The sequence below is a fragment of the Balearica regulorum genome, chromosome 12, assembly GCF_011004875.1.
Source record: "Balearica regulorum gibbericeps isolate bBalReg1 chromosome 12, bBalReg1.pri, whole genome shotgun sequence".
In the NCBI taxonomy this organism is placed as follows: Eukaryota; Metazoa; Chordata; class Aves; order Gruiformes; family Gruidae; genus Balearica; species Balearica regulorum.
Genome location: NC_046195.1, coordinates 23,274,090 through 23,281,962, shown reverse-complemented (window position 1 = coordinate 23,281,962; position 7,873 = coordinate 23,274,090).

Genomic DNA, 7,873 nt, shown 5'->3' with positions numbered 1-7,873 from the left:
TGATGTATTTCAAAGCATAAACAGCCAATTACGTGTCTTACTTTTTGCATTTATTTGGTGCAGTAATAGATGGTGCATTGACAAAGTTGACGCTGGTGTGTTCAGGGGATATCTGGAAAGTACTCGGTTGTCTGAATATTTAATGTTAACAGAGGCAAAGATGCAATAACTGCCTTGAATTCCAAAGTAATGCATTGCTCTTTACCTATCTCGGGTATTTCAGGAGAAAATGTCGCTCATTATCTATTTATCGTCCATAATCCATATATTTATCATCCATTATAATTTACCGCCCACAACTAGCTGCAGCTTTGCGAGCGGATGCAGTTGTACGGGAGGCGTGCAGAACAAAACCCGGGTGTTTCCCAAGGTCGGGCCGGCAGCAGAGCGCTGCTGCTGGGGGATGCTCCCGTGCCTGGCTCCGGGATTCGGCTCCACTGAACTAGCAGCCGCACTCTGACTTGGCACAGCGATAAAGGATGACTGTTCATCTTTAAATTATGCTAATGGTTGTAAGTAATAACTACTTGCTGTGCTCAAGATGACCAAAATACGGACCTCTGCTTTAACTGGCATTTCTTGTTTAACTGCAGCCTGTTCTGTTTAGGTACTTTCTGCATTTTCTTCATCCGGAGCCAGGAAACAAGGCTGTCAGCTTTGCTTTGCTTTTCAGCAGGTGCCTGAATCTGAAATTATATAAAAGCAACGGTTCTTACCGTCTGAGCTCCACACGAGCCCAGCGCCATCCAGATGAGATGTCAAAACGTGGCCCAGCTCACAGGGTCTGCCCCTAATTTAAACGGTCAACAGTACCGCCAGCGTTATCATCGGAGTTCCAAATCAGCTTGAACTCAGAGTCCCTCCGCTGCTCTCCCAGGCTATCTGCAGCGCGAAGCGGGCATCGATTCACCAGTTCATGCTTGCTCTCAGTTTTCTGTACACTGAGAAGAGACAGAAACCAAAGACCAAATTCTCTGTTAATCCCTTAATTACTTTTTGTTGATGAAAAGTTGTGGGAAAGGAGACGTAACCTCTTCTCGACAGAGTCTCACCTAGCTATTGCAACAGCCCACTGCGTATCTGAGTTCCTTTACATTTACCTGGTCTGAATTCAGAATAAATGCTTGTATATTCTTCATACGGTATTTTTCTACAATAACAAATAATTATGAACACTATGGTAACCGATGAGGGCCCCATCACTGGCTTTCAGCCAGTATTTTAGAATTGCATGCTGGTTGCAGACGGGAGATTTTTCCAGGGGATGCAGAGGAGGGAGCGTTCCACCATCGGTTCATCTTTGTGGAGCGTGGAAGCCCTTTAGCAAGTGTTTGTACATCTTTCATCCTCAGCCGAGCACGAACGGCCATGGGAAACATTCGGATGAGCAACCGAGTTACCTCCTCCAGCAAAATTCGGTCGATAAGTTCTAGTTACTTAGGCTTAGGTGATGTCCCTCAGACACATCTCATGCAGCGGTGGCTGCCTGGGGAGCAGACATGCTGTACCAACAAGAAACCCCCCAAGTCTTATTTTTCCCACAATTTCACCCAGCACAGGGGGGAGAAGGACGACATGTCCCACACGTATTTGTATGTGCACCTTTGCTCCCATGATTATTTCTATATATCCTGATATTCTTTCTAGCTGCACCATCTGATAGAAGGTGCTGCTGTTCTCAGAGGTGGCTTCGTGTGCCCCAAGGAACGATCACCTCCCACCACACTCCTGGAGGGTCTTTTCATGCTGAGCTGAAGAGAAAAGAAGGTGGCAAAGGAAGGTGAGGAAAGGAGGAGACTCAGAATGAGAGAATGGGAAGAAAAGGGGATGAGGGAGGAGAGAAAGGCGGCGAGGGTGGAAGTCAGCTGTAAGAGGGCCAGGAGGGAAAGAAGGGGCTGGAACTGTCCCAGCAACCGCCCCGCATGTACCCACGGGGGAACAGGCTGTAACATCCAGCTTCCCGACTCCCAGGCATTTCAAATTTTAACCATAATTTGCAATTATAACCAGAGGTTAAAATTTCAGCCTGTTAGGAGGAGGTGGGAACCTGCAGGGCGATGCACATTAATTACTGCTGACATACAGGGACAGGCTCATTAGACAGAGGTCTCCTTCAGTTCTAGCACACAATTTTTGGCTCGAGGCAGGTATTTCGGGGAGTAATTACAGAGCCTGTGCTGCCAGGCGGGTCACACTAGTGGGCCACATAGACCTTTTCACTCCTCCCTGAGCTGCAGGGATGCAGAGCAGCTCTGGGCTGGGGAAGGGGCTGGGACAAGCCCGGCCAGGAGCAGCGGCGAGGCTCAGTCCTCCTCTCTGCAGTCCCATGTACGGGGCGGGGGGTTCAGTGCGGGTCCTCACTGCAGGTCACCTGTGGCAATGACGATGGAGAAAGAAGGGGAGGGGGGTCCTGTGCTCAGGGACCACCGTCCTGGGTACAGTCCAGGGAAAACCTGGCTCAGTCTCAGTTCTGAGCAGCGTGATTTGTTACCAAAGGCCTCTGCTCGGCAGGACCGGCTGTGAGTCTCCATAAACAATCTGGTTTACAGCAACATAATGTCCACGCTAGCAAGGCTTACAAGTCTCCATCTGATGTCACACCCTATAACATGCTGCTTCTTCGGCACAACATGTCACCCAGAGAAGGAGCATCTCCCCGGAGGGTGTTTGCTGCCACACTCCCCAGCCAACAACGGGACAAAGCAGAATTCCTTCCAGGGGCGTTTCTCCCGGCTGGAGGATGCCGGCGGTGGAGTCCTCTTGCAGCAGATGCAGTCTGTACCGCTGGGTCGCTCTGGAGCGTCTTGCTTGTTCTCCTCTGCCGGCGTTGCTGCGGGCCGGCACCTCGCCAGGGGACCCCCCCAAGCTCTCCGGGCAGTTCTGGACACCCCGCAATGCCTTGAGCCACGGGCAGTGCCACTCGTGTCTCCCCACTTCACTCCTGGTTGCATCCAGCGAGGTCTCCCTGGGAAATGGTTTCCTCCATGAGGCAGAGCCTGTATCTTCTACCAGGTTCTCTGTGGGATTGAAGTCGCCAGCCTTTTTTCAGTCCTAAAGAGCCTTTTTAGGCTCTTCGTCCCTGGATTTCTTCACTTTCCTTAGGGAGCTCCTTATGGCCGAGCCCCTCGCGGTGGGGATCTCGCTGCCCGTTCTCGGCATCGCGCCCACGGCACCACGCGTCTCCCCTCGGAGCGGGAGGTATCCGTGGAGGAGAGAGACAGCACGAAGTGCGACTGTTCAGGTCAGCAATTCACAGCAAACAATTGCTTTGACTTTTTTCCCTGCTTGCAGAGCTAATCGTAAGTATGTCAGAAAAAGCTTTGCTGCGTGTGCTCGCGGCAGAGACTCCAGATTGGAGGTGCTGTGCTTGTGACTGGCTAGATGGGGCACGCAGGATTTTATCCTCTTTCTGAGTCACTGCTTTGGCAGACATTTACATCACCAATCCTTAAAAGTGCAAATACAACTTTCAGTTTCCTTGGGTACTCACGGAGGTAACACTGAAAAACGCTCTCGGCAGCTTTTTGCTAGCGAGGTACGCTCTGGTTTATATTTAGAGAATACAAATTGGGAATAGTTCTGAACCCAGCCCAGAAATCCATTTAAAATATTCCTGTAATTCTGTTTACAGATTGTTTCTGTAAATGTTGTAACAGGCAGAAAGAAGGGTAGCTCTGTGTCTGGGACTCTGTACTGTGAACTGGGGGGGCCATACAGACACCTTACTGGGGTCGTGTGTCCCCACCAACACACCCAGTGGAATTTTGCCATGACCCACCTCTGTGCATCACAGCCAGCGCTTCTGATTTATGATTCTCATGATATTTTGTGGTATTTTTGTGAAAGTCCTGCTTCTTGCTCTCCATGGCTAAGTAGTAATCACAGTCTCCATCAAAAAAAAAAAAAAAAAAAAAAGTCTCTCCCTCCTGATTGCAAAAGAAGGCTTGAAAATGTGAGGCATATGGACCAGAGTGTGCTCAGCAGGGGTCAGAAATAAGACAGCAGGGAAAGCAGCCCTGGGGTTTTTTTGCTCTCCGTCTCAGGCTTTGCACCCCTGGCTCCTGATTTTTCAGGCACGAGGTCTTGGATTTGCTAATGCTGTCCCTGATGTGAATGCAAGAATTTAAGCGTAAGTAGATAGTTACTTTTCAAGGAGGCTTGGTGGACTTGGGCACATAATCCAACAAGATTTGGGCACCATAACTCTGTTCAGCTCCGCTGAAGCCCCATCCTTCGTGTGCCCGTGGGAACCCTGGTCTGTGCGGGGCTCCCATCCTGCCGCCTCCCCAGAACCAGGACCAGGACCGGGCTCCCTGGGCGTTAGCAGGCGCTGAGAGGCAGCAGAAAAGCCCTCACAACGCTAGAGCCAGCGTTCGAACGACCAAAACAAGTGGGAGCTTGCAAAGTATGGGAGGACCCAGGCACTGCAGGAGCGTGGGCAGCATTTCATTGCGGGGGAAGATGGTTCCGACTTACAGCAGCTGCCAAGGGCAGGAACGAGGGGATCATCCAGCGCTGGTTTGGGGTGCTGTACGTCTGGAGCCAAGATGAGTAGGAAAAGCTGAGTGTCTGGTTCTGGGTCCAGCTGCACGTGATGTGACAGCAGGAGGCCAGTGCAGGGCGACGGATGGGATGGGATGGGATGGGATGGGATGGGGTGGGATGGGGTGGGATGGGATGGGATGGGGTGGGATGGGATGGGATGGGATGGGGAGGGGTGGGGTGGGATGGGATGGGGTGGGGTGGGGTGGGGTGGGATGAGATGGGGTGGGATGGGGTGGGGTGGGATGGGATGGGATAGGGTGGGGTGGGGTGGGATGGGGTGGGGTGGGATGGATGTCAACAAGCAAGGATGGTATGGGGAGATGGGGCAGGGGTTGGGGGGCCAGGTATCAGGTATGACTCTTCTCACCTTAACCAGCCAGGCCACCCTAGAGTGAGACACTTGATGAGCCCTTGCAAAAAAAAAAAAAAAAAAAAAAAAAAAATTGCCTGAACTCTGCGTTTTTCCAAGCCGCAGAAGAGCAGCCGCTGCCGCCTCTACGGGCCCCATCTGCCTGCGAGCTGCCAACCATGTTTTGAGCTGACCCAGGCTCGGAGCTGTGCACAGAGTGCAGCCAAGCTGGCGTATTTCCCACAGAAAAAACCTCGGCTTATCCTCCGGTGTTAATTCAAGCTTGCTCCCCAGCCCCTGCGAGGGGATGGCAGGCTATGAGCCTTTGGGAACCCTCCTAAAATATCTCTTTCCGTGAGCAGGGCAGGGAGGTGTGCTGCCCCGAGGTAGAGCCGGTCTGCTCAGCAGCAGCCTGACCCTATTAATAGCAACTACCCGAGCACTCTGCTCCAGCCGCTCCTCGCAGTAGCACGAGGTTTGACAAGCATTGGATTTAATTTGGATTTAATCTAAACTACTCGTGGCATTTCTGCTTTGAACTCTGCCCGATTCTTGTAGCGGCAGGCGCAGAGGCTGTCGCTTCGGCTCTCGTACAGCCTCCCCGTAAGGGCGAAACACCCCCCCGAGTTTCTCGGCGCACGGAGCTCCCCCGGGCAGGGCAGGACAGCCGCAGAGAGACAGTCGGGAGCACCGGGCTCTTCGGCCCACGTCACCCTTCCACCTTGGCTGCAGGAGTATTTCCGTGGCTCTTGGATGAAACGGGGCTGGAGACTCTTCCTTTCCATTTGTAAAACGTCTCCGTAGCCGTGGTGGGAAGAGGACGACGTCCTGCTCCGGCAGCCCCCGCGGTGGCTCCGCAGATAAATGCGGAATGACAACTGCCTGCCCTGGCGCGCTCCAGCCTGCGGCTCTCATCCTGCCGTCCTCGACGGGCTGTCCGCAGGGCACGGCGCTATCCCACCGACACGCGGGAGAATCAAATGCTCAATTAGTATTTTTCCAAAGGAAGGAGGAACGGGTGAAGCTCCGTAACTGAAACACACGTTGCACAGATCCGATATCCTGTAAAATAATGTTTGCCGAGGGAAGAGAGAGGAGGAAGCTAGCCAGCCTCAGACGTCTTCCTACGACAACCAGTGCTTGGGCACCGTGGAAAGAAAGTGCATTCGCATGATGAGTGTTTCAGGCAGTGGGCATTGCTGTTCCTCACTTGCTTTTATTTTTCTCTTAAATATGTTTAAAATTACTTTCTTCAAAATATTTCTAGTAGAACCCTGTTGTCTGAAGAAAATGGACCCCCAGGGTGCTTCTACATCTAAAAAGCCAACAGCCTGGGCTGAATATTTACTGCTTATTATCTTCATTTTCTATACAGATTTTTGGCAATTGTAGCTGCAAGAGAACCGCAAAGATAATTTGTGCATTTGCAGACACGTCATTAGGCTGCCAGCAGGGAGCAGATAATCCCTTGCATTTCTGAGGCTCGCGCATTTACTGCACATTTCGGGCGGGAACAGATAAAGAGGTTTGTGATGGCTGGTCAGGGCCCACCTGGAAAGGCAGCGAACGCGCTGAGGTGCTGCTGCCCCTGCAGATGATCTTCAAAACCTGAGGCGTTTTGATGACACAAACGTATCTGACCGTTTCAGAGCGCGCAGGCGGCCGCAATAACGAAGCCCGGGCTGGGCCCGCGGGGTGAGCAGGCGGAGGCGATGGGTGATGCATCCCGCCGGCTCGGCCAGCAGTCCCGTTTTCTTCATTCTTCCCTTCTGCAAACACAGCGGCCACGGAGCTGGCCTTCGTTAGAGCCTAACGAGGTAAATTCAGTGTGTCAGTCCGCAGCCTCCAGTCTGCCTGACTTACTTACTTAATACTGTTTCTATTGGTAAGACCCCGGAAAATCAATGCAGCGATGATGTCCACTTGTTATTTCTGCAAATGGCCTTTTCTCCACAAAACAGATCCTTTTTCCAGGTTAATGAATCATAAGGAAAAAGATGCATTTCAAACGATTTTACTCGCAGGAGAGGATGGGGGGAGGATGAAAGCTCACGCAGTCTCGTGGTGCTGCAGCAGGGCTGTTCTCTGGGAGCTACGGCAGCGGCGCTGGGTAACAAATTAAACCTTCCTTTCCACTTTAGGAAACCCTGGGGTTTTTGCTTCTGCTTTGTTTGGATTTTTTTTGTCTTTGTGTAAAGTTTCCCTTTTATTTAGAGTCAATATGAAATTCTCTCGTCCCTGTGGATTTCTGAATGCTGTCTGGGAGTCAGAGATTGTGCCGAGCTACAGAAAAGAAATCAAAGAGTAGGTATTGTGCATAGGAAACGTAAGTAGTTCCCGTAAGGAAAAAATACCCCAGCGGAAGCGTGTTTAGGAAAGCAGTTGGCATCTGTATTAGCTGGTCTCCACAATGCAAGAAGCCCATTTATCTGGGCTATTATCACCCCTTTGGGTTCACAATACAGAGAGCTCCTCTTCCCCTTGTCCGCCGGGTTCCTGCTTGTCCTAACGTAGCCGGGGGTGCCGCATCCTGCTCCCGCAGTCCGGTGCTGGGGAACCTGGGGGGCTCTTCAGGCCTGAGCCGAGCCCAAAGGCTGCAGCTCTCTCCTGGGCTGCGTTGGGAGGAATGAAGAGGAGCTGGGCAGCACGCGGGAGGAGCGTGGCTGCTCCCGGATCAGCAGTCACCACCCGATTGCGTTAGCCTGAGCAGGAGAGGATGGTCCAGCCCAGAAGGTGCGGATGGATGTATTGACAGATGTACCTAATGCGCTGAAGAAGTTGGGTTCTGGATAACTGCAATAAGAATGTCATCTGTGCTAAGCCAAACCTCTACAAAAATGCAAGTGCATTACATTTACGTGGTTGTAGTCAATATGGTATTAAATACACCTACAAACACATTTATTAAATAAGCACATTCATTAACTGTAGTAATATTTTTATATACTTGATGGTTCTAATTAGTTGAATTAGGAACAA